This window comes from Nerophis ophidion, linkage group LG08, assembly GCF_033978795.1.
Source record: "Nerophis ophidion isolate RoL-2023_Sa linkage group LG08, RoL_Noph_v1.0, whole genome shotgun sequence".
Classification (NCBI taxonomy): Eukaryota; Metazoa; Chordata; class Actinopteri; order Syngnathiformes; family Syngnathidae; genus Nerophis; species Nerophis ophidion.
This window is the reverse complement of record NC_084618.1, coordinates 32,955,498-32,982,565: the sequence shown is the minus strand read 5'-3', so window position 1 is coordinate 32,982,565 and position 27,068 is coordinate 32,955,498. Positions and strand designations below refer to the sequence as shown.

The following is a 27,068-nucleotide window of genomic DNA, read 5'->3' as shown; positions in this document are numbered from 1 at the left end:
ATAGAAAGATAAGGGATTTCCCAGAATTATCCTAGTAAATGTGTTTAAAAACATCGGAAAACGTCCCAATGCCATGGGACCCGGCCAAGCTCAGCCCGAAGAGGCAACATGGGTCCCCCCTCCAATGGGCTCACCACCCTTAGCAGGGGCCATAGAGGAGTGCAATGTGAGTTGGGCGGCAGCCGAAGGCAGGGCACTTGGCGGTCCGATCCTCGGCTACATAGGCTATCTCTTGGGACGTGGAACGTCACCTTACTGGGGGGGAAAGGAACCTGAGCTAGTGCGCGAGGTAGAGAAGTTCCGGCTGATTATAGACGGACTCACCTCGACGCACAGCAAGGGCTCTGGAACCACTTCCCTCGAGAGGGACTGGACTCTCTTCCACTCTGGCGTTGCCGGCAGTGAGAGGCGACGACCTGGGGTAGCAATTTTTGTTGCCCCCCGGCTCAAAGCCTGTATGTTGGAGTTCAAACCAGTAGAAAAGAGGTTAGACTCCCTCCGCCTTCGGGTGGGGAGACGGGTCCTGACTGTTGTTTGTGCTTACGCACCAAACAGCAGTTCAGAGTACCCACCCTTTTTGGATACACTCGAGGGAGTAGTGGAAAGTTCTCCCCCGGGTGATTCCTTGTCCTACTGGAGGACTTCAACGCTCATGTTGGCAACGACAGTGAAACCTGGAGAGGCGTGATTGGGAAGAATGGCTGCCCGGATCTGAACCCGAGTGGTGTTTTGTTTTTGGACTTTTGTGCTCGTCACAGTTTGTCCATAACAAACACAATGTTCAAACATAAGGGTGTCCATATGTGCACGTGGCACTAGGATACCCTAGGCCACAGTTCCATGATCGACTTTGTAGTTGTGTCATCGGATTTGTGGCCTCATGTTTTGGACACTCGGGTGAAGAGAGAGCCGGAGCTTTCTACTGATCACCACCTGGTGGTGAGTTGGCTGCGATGGTGGGGAAGGATGCCGGACAGACCTGGCAGGCCCAAACGCATTGTGAGGGTCTGCTGGGAACGTCTGGCAGTCTCCTGTCAGAGAGAGTTTTAATTCCCGCCTCCGGAAAAACTGAGGAGTTTCAATTTCCGCCTGCGGAAAAACTTTGAACATGTCACGAGGGAGTTGCTGGACATTGATTGAGTCCGAGTGGACCATATTCCGCACTTCTATTGTCGAGGCGGCTGATTGGAGCTGTGGCCGCAAGGTAGTTGGTGCCTGTCGGGGCGGTAATCCTAAAACCCGTTGGTGGACACCAGTGGTGAGGGATGCTGTCAAACTGAGGAAGGAGTCCCATTGGGTACTTTTGGCTCCTGATGACGCCTGCGCGTGACGTCACGGATTGTAGAGGACATTTTGTGCCAGCATCGTGCCCAGCTATTAAGTCGTCTGTTTTCATCACAAAGTTCCACAGTATTCTGGTTTTTGGTTAATCTTTTGCAATTTGTTCAATGAAAAATGGAGACATTAAAGAAGAAAGCTGTAGGTGGGAACCGGTGTATTGCGACCGGCTTTAGCAACACAAACATAGCTGGTGTTTCATTGTTTACATTCCCGAAAGATGACAGTCAAGCTTTACCATGGAACAGAGATGTTAAGCGAACATGGTTGGATTGGACCACACACACAAAGTACAGCGTATTATGCAGCGATCATTTTTACCATTCTGTATTCTGAAGGCGATTTATGTCGTGTGCTAAACCAGCATCAATATCAGCAGCGTCCTCCTGACCGTCACCATCAGCGTCGGGTTCAAAGCGGTATGGCTCTATCCCTTGTTGCGGTTGGGCCTGGTCGAGTGGTACTGCCACCCCCACGGCAGCCACGGCGCCTCTCACAGCATCTTCCCTATCTGAATCGCTCCCACTGCTCTCGAGTCTTTTTTTTTTCTAGTCCTTCACTCTCACTTTCCTCATCCACGAATCTTTCATTCTCGCTCAAATTAATGGGGAAATCGTCGCTTTCTCGGTCTGAATTGCTCTAGCTGCTGGTGGCCATTATTGTAAACATTGTTCAGATGTGAGGCGCTCCACAACACGTGACGTCATGCGCATATCGTCTGCTACTTCCGGTACAGGCAAGGCTTTTTCATCAGCACGAAAAGTTGCGAACTTTATCGTCGATGTTCTCTACTAAATCCTTTCAGCAAAAATATGGCAATATCGCGAAATGATCAAGTATGACATATAGAATGGACCTGCTATCCCCGTTTGAATAAGAAAATCGCATTTCCGTAGGCCTTTAACGCTCTGGATGCTGTAGAGCTGTCTTGGTTGACAAGACTCTGCAGCATCGTGTGGACATCGGGGGCGGTGCCTCTGAATTGGCGGAAAGGGTGGTCCCTCTCATTAAGAAGGGGGACCGGAGGGTGTGTTCCAACTATCGTGGGATCACACTCCTCAGCCTTCCTGGTAAGGTTTATTCGGGTGTACTGGAGAGGAGGCTACGCCGGATAGTCGAACCTCGGATTCAGGAGGAACAGTGTGGTTTTCGCCCCGTTCGTGGAACTGTGGACCAGCTCTATACTCTCGGCAGGGTTTTTGAGGGTGCATGGGAGTTTGCCCAACCATTCTACATGTGCTTTGTGGACTTGGAGAAGGCATTCGACCGTGTCCCTCGGGAAGTCCTATAGGGAGTGCTCAGAGAGTATGGGGTATCAGACTGTCTGATTGTGGCAGTTCGCTCCCTGTACAATCGGTGTCAGAGCTTGGTCCGCATCGCCGGCAGTAAGTCGGACACTTTTCCAGTGAGGGTTGGACTCCGACAAGGCTGTCCTTTGTCACCGATTCTGTTCATAACCTTTATGGACAGAATTTCTAAGCGCAGTCAAAGCGTGGAAGGGTTCCAGTTTGGTGGCCACATGATTAGGTCTCTGTTTTTTGCAGATGATGCGGTCCAGATGGCTTCATCTGACCGGGATCATCAGCTCTCACTGGATCGGTTCACAGCCGAGTGTGAAGCGACCAGAATGAGAATCAGCGACCTCCAAGTCCGATTCCATAGTTTTGGCCCGGAAAAGGGTGGGGAGGAGACCCTACCCCAAGTGGAGGAGTTGAAGTACCTAGGAATCTTGTTCACGAGTGAGGGAAGAGTGGATCGTGAGATCGACAGGCGGATCGGTGCGGCGTCTTTAGTAATGCGGACATTGTGGTGAAGAAGGAGCTGAGCCGGAAGGCAAAGCTTTCAATTTACCGGTCGATCTACGTTCCCATCCTCACCTATGGTCATGAGCTTTGCGTTATGACCGAAAGGACAAGATCACAGGTACAAGCGACCGAAATGAGTTTCCTCCGCCGGGTGGCAGGGCTCTCCCTTAGAGATAGGGTGAGAAGCTCTGCCATCTGGGAGGAGCTCAAAGTAAAGCCGCTGCTCCTCCACATCGAGAGGAGCCAGATGAGGTGGTTCCGGCATCTGGTCTGGATGCCACCCGAACGCCTCGCTAGGGAGGTGTTTAGGGCACGTCCAACCAGTAGGAGGCCACCGGGAAGACCCAGGACACGTTGGGAAGACAATGTCTCCCGGCTGGCCTCGGAACGCCTCGGGATCCCCCGGGAAGAGCTGGACGAAGTGGCTGGGAAGAGGGTAGTCTGGGCTTGCCTGCTTAGGCTACTGCCCCCGCGACCCGACCTCGGATAAGCGGAAGAAGATGGATGGAAATCTATACAATACATCACACCATAGGCTATACAAACCAAAGCTGACAGAGAGGAACCATGCATTTTCTGGCCTTCAGAGCGGACAAAAGTTTTCAAAAACAAAAACTAACTCTTAGATAAGACAAAGTATTAACAAAACTCTACATTATAATATACGACAAACAACTACACATTTTTTATGAAACAAATTATAATAATGAACACCATTCACTTTGAAGGGCAGACTTCTATGACATCTACTTTGAGCTGCTTTGCCGTCAAACACACAATCAACAGTTTCTCCTATTTTCCAACCTCCAAAAACCTGGGGATAAATTGATTGGCAACACTAAAATTGGCCCTGTTGTGTGAATGTGAGTGTGAATGTTGTCTGTCTATTTGTGTTGGCCCTGTGATGAGGTGGCGACTTGTCCAGGGTGTACACCGCCTTCTGCCCGATTGCAGCTGAGATAGGCTCCAGCACCCCCCGTGACCCCGGTAGAAAATGGATGGATGGATGGATGGCTATTTCCAAGTAAAATATTTAAGCACAAAGAAGGATGCATCAGTTATTTCAACACTGGTGCTCCAACTACAGTATTAGAAGTTGTTAAGTTATCATGAACTTGCCAATGAAAATGTTTGCGTCCACAATTGGCTGCAGTAGGAGCAGGTGTTTTTCACACAGCTTTATGGAGACAAATACTTATATTTGCAAATTTGGGAAATTTTCCGCTCTGCATTGAGTTAGTTTGGTAGTTTGAGGTGACCGCGTGTCAAGGAGGCAGGCAGAGAGATGGCCCCAAAAGGGTGCAGGGCTACAGTGTATAGAGAGCTGGCAGGGCTCCATGGAGGTGAGTGTTTGTCAAGTGCAGAGGAAAACATAATTTCTCCTTTTCTTCTCAATGACAGCATCTCGGTGACATTACGCCAATTTTTGAAACTTTTCGCATTCAGGTTCTGTTTTAAGCTTGCATTGATTCTAGCCGCAATTCCAAAGATGCATAAATCTATGACTCTGTTTATTTTAGCGACCGTGCAACTGGAGGTGGACCGTTAAAAGTTTGACTCCTATTGGCTGTTCTGCCTTGTCCTTTTGCAGCAGCACCTCATTGAATTTGACAGTGTGCGCATTTCATAATTACAACCATCAGCTGGATTAAGGAGCTACAGATAGCAGTATCATTAGTCTGGAATATTAGCAGTCCGCTTGGACCGACTAAATTAGGAACCGGTGCCTGAAAATAAAAAACATCCCTTGATCAACTGACACGAAAAAGTCATTTGGGAGCTGTTTGGCTCTTTGCAGTAAGAGACGAGTTAAATTGATTGAATTGAGCACCGATGAAACTGATTTCAAATCATTTGGATGGGGGACATTGTTTTGTAATACAAGTTTTTTCAGGTACAGAACCAATTAACTTAAACTAATTATGTACCATTACAATAAAAAAAAATATTACTTTTTGCTCTGAAATGTAAAGTTTTGTATATTTATTGTAACTTTTGTACCAAAAATGTATGTTGCATTATTGATACAAAAAGTTTGAAATGGCGCTAGTAATAGCAATAAAGCAATTAGCAACAAAGTCTCCCGTCATTAGTGGGCCTCCGCACCCTGTAATTTATTCGACTAATCAGATATAGAGTACATATGTATGTCGTTTATTACGGCAGGTACATAAAATCTATGTCTGGCAACCGATAATGGGCATTTAGATAATGATCATCGTTTGAGTAAATCGTCTTGCCGAAGGTTTGAGGTCATGGTTTGCCTGCTGCATGCAGGGATTTTATCAATCCATTTAGTCTTAAAGCAGCTATTTTTATTTTTCCCTTCGTTTTTCCCATCTAGGAGTTGAGTTTGAAACAGGCCATGTCTGATTGTGTGCCCAAAGAAAACGGTTTTCCTTTCTATAATGTTAATAAAAAACTTTCATTTTTGATTTGCCATTGTTTGCTTCAATGTGTTTTTCATGATACCTTTACTATTTTACATAAACATCACATCTCAAAAGAACCCAAATTTCTTCAAAATAACTTATAAGCACTTAAAGGGGAACTGCATTTTTTGGGGAATTTTGCCTATCGTTCACAATCATTATGAAAGACATGACGACAAATGTATTTTTTAATGCATTCAAACTCGTACATAAACGTAAATAGAGATCCGCTTACAGCGGAGTCAATGAGAGCTACTCTATTATGCCCATAATAATCCAATAAAAATCATCCAAAAAGCGGCAACAATACTCCATTTACATTTTGTGACTTGAATATTAACCAAGTGTTAGTGATATTGTTATTATAAGCGAAAACGCAGACGTACTATTAATAGCGACGCCATGATCACTAGCTTGTGTGCCAATGTCCACATCATCGGCTGATCAGCAGCTTCCTCGTTTCTTTGCTCGTCCAACTTTATTGTCGATCATAAATCATGTCTTTAACCTGGATAGTAAAAGGACGAAGACTTATTCCAACAAGTTGGTACACTTTGTCAGTCATTTTAGACCTGGAAATCACAAGAACAACACAAAAAAAAACTTTTCTTCGCAAGGATTCTGAGTAATTTTTCATCTAATTGGGTATATATGAACATCCTGGCAGTCAGCATCCTAATGACAGCAGACCTTGAGCAGTAAGTGATTGTTTTACTATGTTTGTTGGCTCTCATAAAGCAGGTCTATGCAACTGGCAACATACGGCCGCCAAATCTTTTCATTTGGCCCGCCGAACACCACCCAAATAGGCTTGATGAAACCATTAAAACTAGAATTGATCATGTATGCAGTACTCCCGCCACCCCTCAGGAGGTAACAGTGAAGCAGCAGTGGGGTGAGTAGAAAGAGACTGAAACCCTGAAAAAATGTTTTAAAAGAAATTGCAAATATCATCCTTTTAATAACGACTGGACAACAAAGTGAAGAAGTGAATGTTCTTGCCTCAAGTCGTTGCTTTCCAGACAAGCACCAACAATGGTAGAAATCCCAGCGTGTAAGCTTAATCACAAAACTTGGTAAAATCTTTGTGCGAAGATATTGTGCCTTAAGATATTTTGTTTGTTTTTTATTTAAATTGCCAGCTTTGAGAGGTCTTTCGTCTTTCTGGTTGTGTTTTATTTGGTCAGAGTAATTTTGCCGATCAAACTCGTTTAATACTAGTGCTAAATTTGACCTGTAGAGGGAGACAATGCTATACCTTACCTGTGATATGTCATTTACAGTGTTTGCAATTTTTGGTGTGTGCAATGTTGTATAATTTCTATATGTGTAAACATTTGTAGTTTATTGTGTAAATATATTAACACTAAACCTTATATTTTATTCATGTAAAATACACGATGGATGTTATAGTTGTTTTATGTTTATTCTATGTTTATATTTTCAGTCCTTCAAACCTAAATGAAGGAATAAGTGTAAAGAAATAAAACTGAGGAAGGAAAAGAAAGCAAAAGAAGGAAAAATAAATCCTCAAGGAAACTTCTAGCGCTTCTGTTGGAAAGGAGTAGGAAAGGCAGAATAATACATTCATTGACAGTACGATGTGAAAGCTGATGTGTTTGTTTTGCAATTAAGTAAACATAGTCTCAAAGAAACACAACCTGCGAAGGCACTTTTTGACGAAAAATCCACCTTTTGATGTCCGGACCCTGAGCCCTTGGGCTCTTGAAACTGTGGTCCTCTTCTTTATGTAGTTGAATAGCCCTGTCATAAAGCCTGCAGTGAATAGTAATCAGTGATGTAGTTGCAAAAAAAAAAAAAGCGAACATAGTGATGCGTTTTTGAAAATAATGCGCCACGTACGTTTCAAATTAGCAAAATAAGTAAGTATTAAATGTAAATATAAACACGCCTGTTACCACATTACATGTATACTTACAGCATATTTATAAAGCCTTAATGGAGTTGTTTGAATGTTATTTTAAGGACTTTACAGGCAGAATAAAGCCGCTCCTATAGGCTTCGTAGAAAGTTTACTTTTGATCACATGGATTTACGTTTTAGAATGCATTAAAAATCATGTCTTTCATAACAATTGTGAATAACAGACAAACTTCCCCCCAAAAAAGTGCAGTGCATTTCCCCTTTGTGTTCTAAACCTTTGATCTAAAGTAAGGCTATTTTTTTAATGAAACTAAGTACAAACCCCGTTTCCATATAAGTTGGGAAATTGTGTTAGATGTAAAAATAAACAGAATACAAGGATATGCAAATAATTTTCAACTCATATTCAGTTGAATATGCTACAAAGACAACATATTTGATGTTCAAACTGATCAACTTTTTTTTTTGCAAGTAATCATTAACTTTAGAATTTGATGCCAGCAACACGTGACAAAGAAGTGGAGGAAATGTGGCAATAAAAACTGATAAAGTTGAGGAATTCTCATCAAACACTTGTTTGGAGCATCCCACAGGTGTGCAGGCCAATTGGGAACAGGTGGGTGCCATGATTGGGTATAAAAACAGCTTCCCAAAAAATGTTCAGTCAGAAAGGATGTGGCGAAATTTACCCCTTTGTCAACAACTGCATGAGCAAATAGTCAAACAGTTTAAAGGGGAACATTATCACAATTTCAGAAGGGTTAAAACCAGTAAAAATCAGTTCCCAGTGGCTTATTTTATTTTTCGAAGTTTTTTTAAAAATTTTACCCATCACGCAATATCCCGAAAAACGGCTTGAATGTGCCTGATTTTCACCATCGCTAAATCCACCCGTCCATTTTCCTGTGACGTCACTGCGTGATGCCAATGCAAACAAACATGGCGGATAGAACAGAAAGATATAGCGACGTTAGCTCGAATTCAGACTCGGATTTCAGCGGCTTAAGCGATTCAACAGATTACGCATGTATTGAAACGGATGGTTGGAGTGTGGAGGCAGATAGCGAAAACGAAATTGAAGAAGAAATTTAAGCTATTGAGCCATATCAGGACAGACATCTCTGTGCCATCTCTGTGCCATCTCTATCATAGCATAGCTGTCGTCGGTAAAGTGTGCAGAACAAACGAGGGACTTTCGCATCTTTTGACCACTGGTGCAACTTCAATCTGTTGATTGGTATGTGTTTGTTTGGCATTAAATGTGGGTGGAGGGAAAGGCTTGATGTAAATATAGCTACAAATGAGCCATAATTATGCAATATGTACATACAGCTAGCCTAAATAGCATGTTAGCATCAATTAGCATGCCGTGACCATTGATATGTCTGATTAGCACACTCCACGTAAGTCAACTTGAATCCGTCTCTGTTCGTGTTGTTACACCCTCCAACAACACACAGACGAGACATAATGTCTCCAAGGTACGGAAAACAGTCGAAAAAACGGAAAATAAAAGAGCTGATTTGACTCGGTTTGTGCAATGTGTTTGAGAAAATGTGACGTCACGGGTGAAAGGTTATTGCTCTGACAGCGAACAATTGAAAGGCGTTTCAATCGCCAAATTCACCCTTTTAGAGTTCGGAAATCGGTTAAAAAAACATATGGTCTTTTTTCTGCAACATCAAGGTATATATTGACGCTTACATGGTGTTAATGTTCCCTTTTAAGAACAACGTTTATCAAAGTGCAATAGCAAAACATTTAGGGATTTCAACATCTAGGTCCATATTACCATCAAAAGGTTCAGAAAATCTGGAGAAATCACTCCACGTAAGCGGCATGGCCGGAAACCAACATTGAATGACCGTGACCTTCGATCCCTCAGACGGCACTGTATCAAAAACCGACATCAATCTCTAAAGGATATCACCACATGGGCTCAGGAACACTTCCGAAAACCACTGTCACTAAATGCAGTTTGTCGCTATATCTGTAAGTGCAAGTTAAAGCTCTACTATGCAAAGCGAAAGCCATTTATCAACAACATCCAGAAACGCCGCCAGCTTTTCTGGGCCCGAGATCATCTAAGATGGACTGATGCAAAGTGGAAAAGTGTTCTGACGAGTCCATATTTCAAATTGTTTTTGGAAATATTCGACATCGTGTCATCCGGACCAAAGGGGAAGCGAACCATCCAGACTGTTATCGATGCAAAGTTCAAAAGCCAGCATTTGTCATGGTATGGGGGTGCATTAGTGCCCAAGGCATGGGTAACTTACACATCTGTAAAGGGACTATTAATGCTGAAAGGTACATACAGGTTTTGGAACAACATATGCTGCCATATAAGTGTCGTCTTTTGCTTATTTCAGCAAGACAATGCCAAGCCACATTCAGCACGTGTTACAACAGCGTGGCTTCGTAAAAAAAAGCGTGCAGGTACTTTCCTGGCCCGCCTGCAGTCCAGACCTGTCTCCCATCGAAAATGTGTGGCGCATAATGAAGCGTAAAATACGACAGCGGATACCCCGGCCCTTTGAACGTCTGAAGCTCTACATAAAACAAGAATTATTATTTGCAAAAAATAAATTAAGTTTATGAGTTTGAACATCAAATATATTTTATTTGTAGTGCATTCAATTGAATATGGGTTGAAAAGGATTTGCAAATTATTGTATTCTGTTTATATTTACATCCAACGCAATTTCCCAACTCATATGGAAACGGGGTTTGTACATATAATATTTTGCTTGGTGACATCATACGCAAATGTTTGGTTTTCACATATTACACCTAACTTTACATGCCCCTAAAACTGACCAAAACACCAGATTGATGAACAAAATGCAGCAGTTATGCATTTTACTAGGACAAGAACAATTGACCATATTTCACCTATACTGGCCCCCCTGCGCTGGCTACAGGTGCACTTAGAATGCGATTGTAAGGTTGTATACCTTGCGGACAAAATACTTCATCATCTTAACTTGACGATTACATTCTACCCTATGTTCCGTCCCAAGACCTGCATTCCAAAAACACTAGCTTATTAATGGCCCCCAGACATTTACTATTCGGGCTCCAGTAATCTGGAATGCTCTACTTGGAACAGTTAGAGATGCTACATCAGTAGAAGCATTCAAGTCCCACCTTAAAACACATTTATACACTCTGTCCCAGTGATTCTCAAACTGAAAGCGTGTTCTAACCTAGTGGTATGCGAAAGAATCACCTGAATAAAAATTCAGACAGTGTTTTTGTTCAAACTGTGTGTAATGTTACAATGGCCCAAAATAATAAATATATGTGTTTAATGAAACATCTGCCTTGTTTTTAACAAATACTTAGGCCTTCTATGCTACTGTATTTGAATGTTGGTCAGTCTGGTGGTTCTTGGAGAGCCAAGTGTTTTCTGAGGTGCTACTTTGTGAAAATAGTTTGAGAACCACTGCTCTAGCCTTTAAATGAACCCCTGTTTTGACCAGCTGACCAGGGTTAATATCTGGAGGGGTACCAGTCTGGATGTAGGAGGTGTGAGATAACCCAAATTGACACCCAAAATGGACAAATCTTTGGACCACTCTGCCATGCACAGCTATCAACATTCTCTGCATAGCTGACGGGTTAAGCCTGGAAGAAGATGCCCTCCCTCCATTACCATCTGTTGATTTCCCAATGAACTGAACTCGCACTTTATCCATTAATTTAACATTTAATTATTCAACAATAATTTAACAATATGAATTTAACAATTCAATACTGTACTCACTCGACATCCATCGCAGGCGGTCACTCTCATAGGGAGTCGCTACATTTATGGTCCCTTCTCAAGGTTTCTTAATTTTCCCGATCTGGGATTTTTTTTTATATTCTCCTTGGCCAGATGTGGGTTTCGATCAGGGGATGTCAGCCTTTTGCGACATTTGTGATTAGGGTACTAACATTGATTGATGATTGATTTAATATTTTCAACATGTGAGCATTTTTTTCCCTTGTAATATGAATGGTCTTGGAAGTTTTAATTCTGTATATTTTTGCTTTATGGTTACAGCATGAAATATATTTTTAGATGTGTTTTATTTAATTTTTTACAAACAGTGCAGTATCATCTGTGTCAAGTTCTTATTCTCATTTTGGCCACCTCGGCCTGTTTTACTGAAGGTGTGCATATACTTAAACCACTTGCAAACCTGATAGCACACACAAAGCTTATCTACTAAACATGTGCAAAGTGGATTGTGTCCGTTAAGTGAACAGAATAAGGCGTGCAATCCATTTGGCGTTCCTATGCTGATCATTAAAATATCCACAGTACCTGGATAAGAAAATGTAAATATATAATTATTTAGCACGCGCACTGTGATGTATGAATACTCATCAATACGTGTCAGAAGGACGGGCAAATTGACAGTTCCACACAAAGCTGCAGGATCCGTGCACAGACAGACGGACAGACAAGAATCCTCCATCTTACGTGTGTGTGTCAACATTTTGGATGGTCAGAAATAAAAAATATATTAGACATATTGTCTATTCAGCAACATCATTTTATTATTTTATAGCTGCTATAAGACTGAAATCTAATGTCTTTTATTTATTTATTTTTTTTTTTTTTTGTCCTGTCCAGCTTCTCAGGCAAATCATATATTTGATGTAGATGCCCATATCGGCTGTTCTGATTTACTTTACAAAAGAGAAGTGTAGGATACTTCTCTTGTTGCCTTATTTGAATTTGACTTTATTAAATGTATTTATATTATCATTTGGTGCAGCCGGGCCGGAGCAGGAGGGGTTAGAGAGAGAGAAAAAAAAAGGAAGACAGAGGGGGAAATTGTGGGGATAAGAGGGGGATTAGACAGAGAGACAAAAACAACAACAGCAAACACAACAATAAACAACAACAACAATAGAATAACACCAGCACATACGATATGTAAAAATATGATCGTAAAAGTGATAGCAAAGAAGCAGTTAGCGAAATAAATAATAATACAGTAATGACAATGAGCATTTTTACACTAAAACTGGAGCAATACAAATACCAATAGAAAAAGCACTATTGATCATGAACAAAACCAATAGTTTACCTCTATTATTAACAATACAGTTCTTCAAATGCAACAATATGTATACATAATGATAGCTACAAAGATAATGAAAAAAAATGAAATAAATGAAATTAAAAAAAAAAAAAAAGGAATACAAAAAGATGAAAGGGAAGAGAGAGAGGCAACCTATATTAATCTTGTATATTGTTATAGTAACAATGGGTTAAGCTTTGTCAATATCCCATGTGTTACCCAGTTTACCCTAGGGCAACAACGTTGATATATGTTTGATGAAACGTGATTATGTGCATGAATGTATGTATGTATATGTACTTGTATATGAACAGAATGTGTATATGAATGTTTGTACAGTAAATGTATATGTACAGTATATGTATGTTTGTTTGTACAGTGAATGTGCATGTACAATATGTGTATGTTTGTACCGTAAATGTGCGTGTAGATGGACGGACTTGGAGTATTTAGGTATGTAATGTATTTGTGTATGTATGTGAGAGCGTAGGTACCAATGTATGTATGTTTGTATGTATGAATAACGGTGTGTGTGTTTGTGAGTATATGTGTGTTTGTATGTACAATATATTTGACTCCCAGTGTGCGTAGGAGCCAGAATACGGCCCTAGTTGCCCAAAGAGCCCAACCCAAACAGCAGGTGTGGCGCCCAGGGAACCAGGGACCACCGGCCCCACACAGCCAGGCCGGCCAGCGGCAGAAACCCCAGAGCCCGGCCCACCGCGACGCCCGGAAGAGGCGGCAGCAGGCCGCAGACAAACGCGCCCGGCAAAGGACAGGGCACGAGAGAAGCAGCGGACGGCCAGACCCCAAGCCAGCGAGAGAGAACCCTCCACACGGGCAGAAAGAAGGGACGCCCCGCCCGGAGGAACCCAGAGATTCCCTGCAGCCGGACGGGAAGACCGCCCCCGCCCCACAAGCACCTGGGCACCCCCGACCACACCTCCACCCCCGGGGAGCACGGCGTGGCCCACACCAGGCCACCCCACCCGAGCCGGCCGCCGCAGGACCACCCAGCACAGGGTAGCGGAGACCACCCACCCCACCCTCAGGGTCCCCAACGATGGAGATGGAACAACCAGCAACCGCCCTGTCGAATTCCCCCTCTGAGGGAGGGGGAGAATAGGAAAAAAAAATAAAACAAAAAAATGTTTGATTATATATATATATATATATATACATATATATATATATATACTGTAAAACAGCCCACTACCTATAATATAGGTTTTTTAAACATAAGATCATTGTCTCCCAAAACGTTATTAGTTAATGATATTATCAGAGACAACGATCTTAACGTCATCGGTCTCAGCGAAACCTGGCTTAAACCAAACGACTTTTTTGCGCTAAATGAGGCATGTCCTCCTAACTTTACACATGCGCATATTGCCCGTCCGCTTAAAAGGGGTGTGGGGGGTTGCACTAATATACAACGAAAACTTTAACCTTAGTCCTAACATAAATAATAAATATAAATCGTTTGAGGTGCTTACTATGAAGTCTGTCACACCGCTGCCTCTACACCTGGCTGTTATCTACCGCCCTCCCAGGGCCCTATTCGGACTTTATCAATGAATTCTCAGAGTTCGTTGCTGATCTAGTGACACACGCCGATAATATAATCATAATGGGGGACTTTAATATCCATATGAATACCCCATCGGACCCACCGTGCGTAGCGCTCCAGACTGTAATTGATAGCTGTGGTCTCACACAAATAATAAATGAACCCACGCATCGCAACGGTAATACGATAGACCTAGTGCTTGTCAGGGGTATCACCGTCTCCAAAGTTACGATACTCCCGTATACTAAAGTATTGTATTTACCTTATAAAATTCGAGGTTCAGACGCATTATCGTCAAACTAATAAAAATAATAACTGCTATAGCAGCCGCAACATTAATACAGCCACAACGACAACTCTTGCTGACCTACTGCCCTCGGTAATGGCACCATTCCCAAAGTATGTGGGCTCTATTGATAACCTCACTAACAACTTTAACGACACCCTGCGCGAAACCATTGATAACATAGCACCGCTAAAGTTAAAAAAGGCTCCAAAAAAGCGCACCCCGTGGTTTACAGAAGAAACTAGAGCTCAGAAATTATTATGTAGAAAGCTGGAACGCAAATGGCGCACAACTAAACTTGAGGTGCACCATCAAGCATGGAGTGATGGTTTAATAACTTATAAACGCATGCTTACCTTAGCTAAAGCTAAATATTACTCAAATCTCATCCACCGTAATAAAAACGATCCTAAATTTTTGTTTAGTACGGTAGCATCGCTAACCCAACAAGGGACCCCCTCCTCAACCCACTCAGCTGATGACTTTATGCAATTCTTTAGTAAGAAAATTGAAGTCATTAGAAAGGAGATTAAAGACAATGCGTCCCAGCTACAACGGGGTTCTATTAACACTGATACGATGGTTAATACGGCGGATACTGCCCTCCAAAATAGTTTCTCTCGTTTTGAGGAAATAACATTAGAGGAATTGTTACAACGTGTAAATGGAATAAAACAGACAACATGCTTACTTGACCCTCTTCCTGGGAAACTGATCAAGGAGCTCTTTGTATTATTAGGTCCATCAGTGCTAAATATTATAAACTTATCACTTTCCTCTGGCACTAGTTGCCCAAGCATCCTCTCCTTAAAAGACCTAACCTCGATCCTGACCTCATGGTAAACTACCGACCGGTGTCTCACCTTCCCTTTATTTCAAAAATCCTTGAAAAAATTGTTGCGGAGCCGTTAAATGAACACTTAGCGTCTAACAATCTATGTGAAACCTTTCAATCCGGTTTCAGGGCAAATCACTCCACGGAGACAGCCCTTGCAAAAATGACTAATGATCTATTGCTAACGATGGATTCTGATGCGTCATCTATGTTGCTGCTCCTGGATCTTAGCGCTGCTTTCGATACCGTCGATCATAATATTTTATTAGAACGTATCAAAACACGAATTGGTATGTCAGACTTAGCCCTGTCTTGGTTTAACTCTTATCTTACTGATAGGATGCAGTGTGTCTCCCATAACAATGTGACCTCGGACTACGTTAAGGTAACGTGTGGAGTTCCCCAGGGTTCGGTCCTTGGCCCTGCACTCTTCAGCATCTACATGCTGCCGCTAGGTGACATCATACGCAAATACGGTGTTAGCTTTCACTGTTATGCTGATGACACCCAACTCTACATGCCCCTAAAGCTGACCAACACGCCGGATTGTAGTCAGCTGGAGGCGTGTCTTAATGAAATTAAACAATGGATGTCCGCTAACTTTTTGCAACTCAACGCCAAAAAAACGGAAATGCTGATTATCGGTCCTGCTAGACACCAAACTCTATTTAATAATACAACTCTAACATTTGACAACCAAACAATTAAACAAGGCGACACGGTAAAGAATCTGGGTATTATCTTCGACCCAACTCTCTCCTTTGAGGCACACATTAAAAGCGTTACTAAAACGGCCTTCTTTCATCTCCGTAATATCGCTAAAATTCGCTCCATTCTGTCCACTAAAGACGCTGAGATCATTATCCATGCGTTTGTTACGTCTCGCCTCGACTACTGTAACGTATTATTTTCGGGTCTCCCCATGTCTAGCATTAAAAGATTACGGTTGGTACAAAATGCGGCTGCTAGACTTTTGACAAGAACAAGAAAGTTTGATCACATTACGCCTGTACTGGCTCACCTGCACTGGCTTCCTGTGCACTTAAGATGTGACTTTAAGGTTTTACTACTTACGTATAAAATACTACACGGTCTAGCTCCATCCTATCTTGCCGATTGTATTGTACCATATGTCCCGGCAAGAAATCTGCGTTCAAAGGACTCCCGCTTGTTAGTGATTCCCAAAGCCCAAAAAACGTCTGCGGGCTATAGAGCGTTTTCCGTTTGGGCTCCAGTACTCTGGAATGCCCTCCCGGTAACAGTTCGAGATGCCACCTCAGTAGAAGCATTTAAGTCTCACCTTAAAACTCATTTGTATACTCTAGCTTTTAAATAGACTCCCTTTTTAGACCAGTTGATCTGCCGTTTCTTTTCTTTTTCTTCTATGTCTCACTCTCCCTTGTGGAGGGGGTCCGGTCCGATCCGGTGGCCATGTACTGCTTGCCTGTGTATCGGCTGGGGACATCTCTGCGCTGCTGATCCGCCTCCGCTTGGGATGGTTTCCTGCTGGCTCCGCTGTGAACAGGAATCTCGCTGCTGTGTTGGATCCGCTTTGGACTGGACTCTCGCGACTGTGTTGGATCCATTGTGGATTGAACTTTCACAGTATCATGTTAGACCCGCTCGACATCCATTGCTTTCCTCCTCTCTAAGGTTCTCATAGTCATTATTGTCACCGACGTCCCACTGGGTCATTATTGTCACCGATGTCCCACTGGGTGTGAGTTTTCCTTGCCCTTATGTGGGCCTACCGAGGATGTCGTGGTGGTTTGTGCAGCCCTTTGAGACACTAGTGATGGTAGTTTACCATGAGGTCAGGATCGAGGTTAGGTCTTTTAAGAAGAGGATGAATAACCGCTTTTTTGAATGCTAGGGGAACAGTGCCCGAGGAGAGTGATAAGTTTATAATATTTAGCACTGATGGACCTAATAATACAAAGAGCTCCTTGATCAGTTTCCCAGGAAGAGGGTCAAGTAAGCATGTTGTCTGTTTTATTCCATTTACACGATGTAACAATTCCTCTAATGTTATTTCCTCAAAACGAGAGAAACTATTTTTGAGGGCAGTATCCGCCGTATTAACCATCGTATCAGTGTTAATAGAACCCCGTTGTAGCTGGGACGCATTGTCTTTAATCTCCTTTCTAATGACTTCAATTTTCTTACTAAATAATTGCATAAAGTCATCAGCTGAGTGGGTTGAGCTACTGGAAGGGGTCCCTTGTTGGGTTAGCGATGCTACCGTACTAAACAAAAATTTAGGATCGTTTTTATTACGGTGGATGAGATTTGAGTAATATTTAGCTTTAGCTAAGGTAAGCATGCGTTTATAAGTTATTAAACCATCACTCCATGCTTGATGGTGCACCTCAAGTTTAGTCGTGCGCCATTTGCGTTCCAGCTTTCTACATAATAATTTCTGAGCTCTAGTTTCTTCTGTAAACCACGGGGTGCGCTTTTTTGGAGCCTTTTTTAACTTTAGCGGTGCTATGTTATCAATGGTTTCGCGCAGGGTGTCGTTAAAGTTGTTAGTGAGGTTATCAATAGAGCCCACATACTTTGGGAATGGTGCCATTACCGAGGGCAGTAGGTCAGCAAGAGTTGTCGTTGTGGCCGTATTAATGTTGCGGCTGCTATAGCAGTTATTATTATTATTAGTTTGACGAACATGCGTCTGAACCTCGAATTTTATAAGGTAATGATCGGACAATACTTTAGTATACGGGAGTATCGTAACTTTGGAGACGGTGATACCCCTGACAAGCACTAGGTCTATCGTATTACCGTTGCGATGCGTGGGTTCATTTATTATTTGTGTGAGACCACAGCTATCAATTACCGTCTGGAGCGCTACGCACGGTGGGTCCGATGGGGTATTCATATGGATATTAAAGTCCCCCATTATGATTATATTATCGGCGTGTGTCACTAGATCAGCAACGAACTCTGAGAATTCATTGATAAAGTCCGAATAGGGCCCTGGGAGGGCGGTAGATAACAGCCAGGTGTAGAGGCAGCGGTGTGACAGACTTCATAGTAAGCACCTCAAACGATTTATATTTATTATTTATGTTAGGACTAAGGTTAAAGTTTTCGTTGTATATTAGTGCGACCCGCCCACCCCTTTTAAGCGGACGGGCAATATGCGCATGTGTAAAGTTAGGAGGACATGCCTCATTTAGCGCAAAAAAGTCGTTTGGTTTAAGCCAGGTTTCGCTGAGACCGATGACGTTAAGATTGTTGTCTCTGATAATATCATTAACTAATAACGTTTTGGGAGACAATGATCTTATGTTTAAAAAACCTATATTATAGGTAGTGGGCTGTTTTAGGGAGTTTTTGATCAAATTATCCGTAGTAGCAATATTAATAATGTTGTGTTTATTATGCCCAGTGCATTTAGTATAGTTACGACCATATCTAGGAATTGATACGACAGGAATTTTCCGATTGTTTGTTTGTTGCTTTGATAAACTGCACGCATCATGGTTAGCCACCTCAGTAACGGGGATTTTCCGATTGTTTGTTTGTTGCTTTGATAAACTGCACGCATCATAGTTAGCCACCTCAGTAAAACACATGTCCAACTCTGAAACACTCAAAGCAGAAAAAATGTGTTCTAATTTAACTGACTCCTTACCCAGACCAGTAGTCTCGCATTTTCCATTTAAATCTGGCTGCAGGATGGAGGGAAGTGGTGTTCTGTGGGGATTAGCCTTCTGCTTTGTTTTTAGCCCCGCTCGACATCCGCGTTTCCGATCACACCGCTGGCGTCTGCTCCGTAGACGGCCCCCGCTGCTACTAGACTCCCCTGCTTCACAGGCCGCTGGATGTAGCCGCCGACGTATTCCCATGCTAGTTAGCATGTTTAGCACGCACGCGTCTATCAGTCCAAAACGGCCCGATATGTCCACATCCAGAAGTGTCTGGCGGTCGTACGTGATCACGGAGTGACCACGATGTGAGCCAGCCATAAAGTCTGTGGAATTGTCCGGTATTTCTGCCAAATGTTTCATCTTTAGCAGGAGCTCCGCGAGGACGCAGCCCGTCCGGGCGCCGCCATCTTGGAAAAATTACTCTGGGTTCACTTCCTCAACCAACCATGACGTATTGTCTAAGGACCTGGTGTGTGGGAAAGTGTCCAAAAGTGTCCCATGCGGATTTTTGAGGGTCTGGGCTCCAAGTGGGTCTCCGTGCCAACACGTCTCGCCTCGGGCCGCCGTGGGGGATATATATATATATATATATATATATATATATATATATATATATATATATATATATATATATATATATATATATATATATATATATATATATATATATATATACATATATACATACACATATATACATACACATACAAACATACATACACATGTATACATACACACATAAATATATACATACATAAATATATCCATACATATACACACATACACATACATACATATGCATACATACCCACACATGCACATACGCACATACATATACACATCTATGAACACACACATACTTGTAACCATACATGCACACCCATTAACGTACGTACACACATTTACATCCATCCATACACACACACACACACACACACACACGCACAAATATCTATACGACAACAAATCCATACACATGTCGGAGGGACAGCATTGAAGTCCCGGCATCCGCTGCCCACTGACAACTGGCCGAACCCCCAAGCCCCACAGGTCCGGCCGCGTACCCACGCCACCCAGGGAGAACCCCCTACAAGCAAGGGCACCCCAGGCCCACACCCGACAAGCCAACCAACACAACAATAAACAAGTATGAAGCCGGCTAGTCCGTCAGCCCTGACAACCACCACGAGTGCCCGCTACCACTAGTCACAACATCAGCCACACCCTGCACCGGACCCAGCAGCCACGGGCGCCCACACCACAAACAAACGGCATCAGAAAAGGCAGCTGCAATAGCCCCAGACAGCCAGCACCACCCCATTAAATCAAAGTGGTCGGGGGAAAAAAAAAAACTGCGACCGGCAATCACACGCCAACAGGATCATGGAGACCACCCCGCGCCAGCCCGCCAGTCAGCCCAAACGCCAACACGCAAACAAGAGCCATCAACACCCCACCCCCCCCCCCCCCACACACACACCAATAGACCCCACCACCCCAACCCAAACCCGCACAAACACACCACCGCCCAAACAACCGAGATATAGCACCCAGACAAGAATAAAGGGGCCGCACTGTCACCGCATCAAGTCACCAACACAGACTCCACAGCGCAAGGACGGGTCAATTCCAGAATATACGTGGCTACTCTTTTCCTTCGCTTTGCATCCAGTGGCTTATAAAACGGTGCGTTTAATTTCTGGATTTTTTTTTTATGCTGATGGCCAAAACGCAAAAAGTTTATATCAAACACATGCAAAGACTCTTAAATGGTTTGTGCCATTGTGCCATCTTTAGAAACTAGGACTGTTTTGTTTTTACTCTACGGAAAAAATGTTGAGATATATATTATATATCACCATTCAGCAAATGGAGCGGAAAACAACAAAAAATTGTAGGCTTCTTCACACGACGAAACAGACCTACGTCACCGCAGTCTGTAGTCTATTGTCCCCCAGGCTATGGTGACAGCGACGAGGTTGAGACGTGATGGCGACAGGCCGCGTTACACCGATCCTTACACACACCCTACCCCCTTCCCCGGTCTGTTCGCCGGAGAGACACCACTTGTTAAAGGGAATGTTATAATAAAACATTTCACTTGTTAAAGTCAATGTTATAATAAAACATTTCACTTGTTAGAGTGAAATGTTTTATTATAACATTCAAATAACAACAGTCATTTCTATTAAAATATTTTCAAATATAAATGATTAGACCCACGGACAATGAAAATAAAAAATCTTGTTTTTCATTAGCTGTATCTTGAAAGTCTGGGTGGCGGGTCTGCTGTGGAAGACTGAAACATGTACCCCTTTTCAGAGATCACATTTAGTTCACAACAGCAGCACAACCATGGGATAAGGTGTAGACATTTCTGTCAGTAAAATACATCATTGCAGAGTTTTTTATTTTAATTTGGGAAATCTAGGAACAGCATTCCATGATTTATATTCAGAAATTACCTTTGTTAATACGCTAAATCAGGGGTGCCCACACTTCTTCTGCAGGTAAGCTACTTTTCAATTGACCAAGTCGAGGCGATCTACCTCATTCATATATATCATTTATATGTTTTTAGTTATGAAACATACATGAAGAATAGCTGTGCTGCTGCTTGGGCGATAGCGTGCATGTCTGATGTGATCCAAGGAATGCTCAGGGAATTTGTGCATTTGATCAGACACATGAAAAAATTAGGAGGAACATTTTTGCACACCCCGGTTTGTCTTTCCCATGTTTTTTCTTCATCAGAATTAAGTGACTGCATGTCAACTCCAGCAGGGTTAGCATGCCTTTCGAAAAGCAGGATTCCACACACCAGAAAAGAGTTGAGAATAAGGCCAGGAATAGTAGCAGCAGAGCAGAGGCCCAGCATGTTAAAAACAGTTATTCCAAGAATGGTGTCAGAGTAAAATTACTGAGTGTGGCTAAAACCATTTGCCTACTTGTTCATTCATTTAAATTATGTAATACCTTTGACAGGGCACAGGTGTCATCTGGCCACGCTACACTTTGGACATGTCACAAGTTCATTAAAGAAAATTTGCTATTTTATTATAAAATAACTGTATCACAGTGCTCCAGTATGCCTGCGCCCATCAGAGGCTGCAATTAATTATGATGCATTCAAGTTCTACTCAGTAATAAAAAAATGCTTCAATAATTACCTTCATCATGAGCTCATAATTACTAATTATGAGCATCTAACGAGGTCAGTTACATTAGGTGTATTATGGTCTTATGAAATTCCATTTAGTGGGAAATTTGAATAGCCTAAATCAGGGGTGTCCAACTCATTTTGATTTGGGGCCACATGGAGAAAAATGTACTCCCAAGTGGGCCAAACTGGTAAAAATCACGGCATGGTATCCTTAAAAATAAAGACAACTTCAGATTTTTTTCTTTTTTTTTTTAAATATTCTAAAAATGTATAAATCATAATGTTGTTGTTTTTTACACTTACGTGTTGTGGCTATTAGTGTTCTATCTTCATTTGTCGTTATTTATACGTTCTGAAAAAATGATGTGATCATGTTAATCGGTCAAGTAGGTGGAATTGAGTCTGGCAGAGTTCTAAAATGCTCTATCCATCCATCCATTTCTACCGCTTATTCCCTTTGGGGTCACAGGGGGCGCTGGTGCCTATCTCAGCTACAATCGGGCGGAAGGCGGGGTGCACCCTGGCTTTAATTGATGCTAATTTTTAATCCATCCAGATAATGAAAATAACATAAAAATCAAATTATAGAACCCGCGATCCCAAAGGGAATAAGCGGTAGAAAAATGGATGGATGGATGGATAGTTTACTCATTTCCCTCAACTGTTGTACTAACATGTGGTTTATTCTGTACACGTGTAGCATCATCTACAACAGTGGTTCTCAAATGGGAGTACGTGTACCCCTGGGGGTACTTGAAGGTATTCCAAGGGGTACGTGGAATGAAAAAAATGTTCTAAAAATAGCAACAATTCAAAAATCCTTTATAAATATTTTTATTGAATAATACTTCAACAATATTTGAATGTAAGTTTATAAACTGAAAATAAATGCAACATTGCAATATTCAGTGTTGACAGCTAGATTTGTTGTGGACATGTTCCATAAATATTGATGTTAAACATTTCTTTTTTTGTGAAGAAATGTTTAGAATTAAGTTCATGAATCCAGATGGATCTCTATTACAATCCCCAAAAAGGGTCACTTTAAGATGATGATTACTTCTACGTGTAGAAATCTTTATTTATAATTGAATCACTTGTTTATTTTTCAACAAGTTTTTAATTATTTTTATATCTTTTTTTCCAAATAGTTCAAGAAAGACCACTACAAATGAGCAATATTTTGCACTGTTATACAATTTAATAAATCAGAAACTGATTACATAGTGCTGTATTTTACTTCTTTATCTCTTTTTTTCAACCAAAAATGCTTTGCTTTGATTAGGGGGTACTTGAATTAAAAAAATGTTCACAGGGGGTACATCACTGAAAAAAGGTTGAGAACCACTGATCGACAAAGATACAAATAATTGCTATGGTGACATCCAGTGGACATATTTAGAACAGCAGTTTCTTTCATTCAAGAGTTTCAGCTAATTTTGCATTTTTCAGCTCATAAAAAACAGACAGCTAATAATACATAATTTACAAAACAATACTCTGACTTGTTGAGGGTTACTCATGATAACGTCAACAAGTCGGATGTCAAGAACACTAAAAAACAACAACATTGAAGGTGGCAATTAATGAGGTAAAGGGGTCCCACACTGATACTCTTTCAGGGGGCCCAGAATTCCTAGCAACGGCCCTGTTTACACTATAGCAAATGTGGGTTTTCTTCTGTATTTCCTAGAACAGTGGTTCTCAAATGGGGGTACGCGTACCCCTGGGGGTACTTGAAAGTATGCCAAGGGGTACGTGAGATTTTTTTAAAATATTCTAAAAATAGCAACAATTCAAAAATCCTTTATAAATATATTTATTTAATAATACTTCAACAATATTTGAATGTAAGTTCATAAACTGAAAATAAATGCAACAATGCAATATTCAGTGTTGACAGCTAGATTTCTTGTGGACCTGTTCCATGAATATTGATGTTAAAGATTTCTTTTTTTTGTGAAGAAATGTTTAGAATTAAGTTCCTGAATCCAGATGGATCTCTATTACAATCCCCAAAGATGGCACTTCCAGTTGATGATTACTTCTATGTGTAGAATTCTATATTTATGATTGAATCACTTGTTTATTTTTCAACAAGTTTTCAGTTATTTTTATATCTTTTTTTTCCAAATACTTCAAGAAAGACCACTACAAATGAGCAATATTTTGCACTGTTATACAATTTAATAAATCAGAAACTGATGACATAGTGCTGTATTTTACTTCTTTATCACTTTTTTTCAAACAAAAATGCTTTGCTCTGATTAGGGGGTATTTGAATTTAAAAAAATTTCACAGGGGGTACATCACTGAAAAAAGGTTGAGAACCACTGATCGACAAAGATACAAATAATTGCTAAGGTGACATCCAGTGGACATATTTAGAACAGCAGTTTCTTTCATTCAAGAGTTTGAGCTATTTTTGCATTTTTCAGCTCATAGAAAAAGAGTTAGACAGCTAATAATACATAATTTACAAAACAATACTCTGACTTGTTGAGTGGATATTCATGATAACGTCAACAAATTGGATGTACTACACCGGCCACTGTCAAGAACACTAAAAAACAACAACATTGAAGGTGGCAATTAATGAGGTAGAGGGGTCCCACACTGATACTCTTTCAGAGGGCCCGGAATTCCTAGCAACGACCCTGTTTACAGTATAGCAAATGTGGGTTTTCTTCTGTATTTCCTAGAGCAGTGGTTCTCAAATGGGGGTACGCGTACCCTTGGGGGTACGTGAGATTTTTTTTAAATATTTTCAAAATAGCAACAATTCAAAAATCCTTTATAAATAGATTTATTGAATAATTCTTCAACAATATTTGAATGTAAGTTCATAAACTGTGAAAAGAAATGCAACAATGCAATATTCAGTGTTGACAGCTAGATTTATTGTGGACATGTTCCATAAATATTGATGTTAAAGATTTATTTTTTTGTGAAGAAATGTTTAGAATTAAGTTCATGAATCCAAATGGATCTCTATTGCAATCCCCAAAGATGGCACTTTAACTTGATGATTACTTCTGTGTGTAGAAATCTTTATTTATAATTGAATCACTTGTTTATTATTCAACAAGATTTTAGTTATTTTTATATCTTTTTTTCCAAGTAGTTCAAGAAAGACCACTACAAATGAGCAATATTTTGCACTGTTATACAATTTAATAAATCAGAAACTGATGACATAGTGCTGTATTTTACTTCTTTATCTCTTTTTTTCAACCAAAAATGCTTTGCTCTGATTAGGGGGTACTTGAATTAAAAAAAATGTTCACAGGGGGTACATCACTGAAAAAAGGTTGAGAACCACTGATCGACAAAGATACAAATAATTGCTAAGGTGACATCCATTGGACATATTTAGAACAGCACTTTCTTTCATTTAAGAGTTTCAGCTAATTTTGCATTTTTCAGCTCATAAAAAGAGTTAGACAGCTAATAATACATAATTTACATAACAATACTCTGACTTGTGGAGTGATTAATCATGATAACGCCAACAAATCGGGTGTATTACACCGGGCACTGTCAAGAACACTAAAAAACAACAACATTGAAGGTGGCAATTATTGAGGTAGAGGGGTCCCACACTGATACTCTTTCAGGGGGCCCAGAATTCCTAGCAACGGCCCTGTTTACAGTATAGCAAATGTGGGTTTTCTTCTGTATTTCCTAGAGCAGTGTTTTTCAACCACTGTGCCGCGGCACACTACTGTGCCGTGAGATATGATCTGGTGTGCCGTGGGAGATGATCTAATTTCACCTATTTGGGGTGAAAAATGTTTTTTGCAAACCAGTAATTGTAGTCTGCAAATGATGTGTTGTTGTTGAGTGTCGGTGTTGTCTAGAGTAACCGTGTAATACTCTCCCATATCAGTAGGTGGCAGTCAGTAGCTATTTGCTTTATAGATGTTGGAAACAGCGGGAGGCAGTGTGCTGGTAAAATAGGTATTTAATGCGTAAACAAAAAAAACAAAAAAAGGTGAGTGCCCCTAAGAAAAGGCATTGAAGCTTAGGGAAGGCTATGCGGAACAAAACTATAACTGAACTACAAAGTAAACAAAACCAGAATGCTGGACAACGGCAAAGACTTACTGCGGAGCAAAGACGGTGTCCACAAAGTACATCTCTACATGACAATCAACAATGTCCCCACAAAGAAGGATAATCCATCCATTTCCTACCGGTTATTCCTTTCGGGCTGAAGGCGGGCTACACCCTGGACAAGTCGCCACCTCATCACAGGGTAAAAACAACTGAAATATTCTTGATTGCTAAAACAAAGTAGATGCGGGAAATATCGCTCAAAGGAAGACATGAAACTGCTACAGGAAAATACCCAAAAAATAGGAGCGCAAGACAAGAAGTAAAACACTACACACAGGAAAACCGCAAAAAATACAAAATAAGTCAGGGCGTGATGTGACAAGTGGTGACAGTACACCTACTTTGAGACAAGAGCTGTAGTGATGCATGCTTGGTTATGCTTTAAAGTCATATCCCACAATCGCGACGACGACTTTCTACTGTCAACTGACTTTCGTTTTTTTTGTGATTTCTGCTGGTGGTGTGCCTCCGGATTTTTCCAACGCAAAAAATGTGCCTTGGCTCAAAAAAGGTTGAAAAACAATGTCCTAGAGAAGGGGTAGGGAACCTACGGCTCGCGAGCCAGATGTGGCTCTTTTGATGACTGCATCTGGCTCTCGGATAAATCTGAGCTGACATTGCTTAACATAAGTAATGAATAATTCCACTTGTAATAAGTGTTAAAAATAATATTCAAAACATAAAACATTCTCATGCATTTTTAGTCCATCCATCCGTTTACTACCGCACCTGTTCAAGAAGTTGCGTTAAGAAATTATTTATTTATTATTGGTTAGTGTGGGCCTTGTCCTCCTGGGGGTTCTTCAGACCACCAAGCACCGACATGAGAGCCCGTTTCAGGTTACACTATTGTTTTATATTTCAATAAGTCTCTCAGTTGCTTTCCAGCAATTGTATTG

The 27,068-nt window shown here is 41.4% G+C and overlaps 1 protein-coding gene across 3 annotated transcripts in view; it reads right to left on the bottom strand.

Annotated features, from left to right (window-relative positions):
* Positions 1-27,068, bottom strand: part of gabbr1b (gamma-aminobutyric acid (GABA) B receptor, 1b) — a 665,116-nt gene that overhangs the window by 636,891 nt on the left and 1,157 nt on the right. The gene's annotated exons all lie outside the window — the stretch shown is intronic.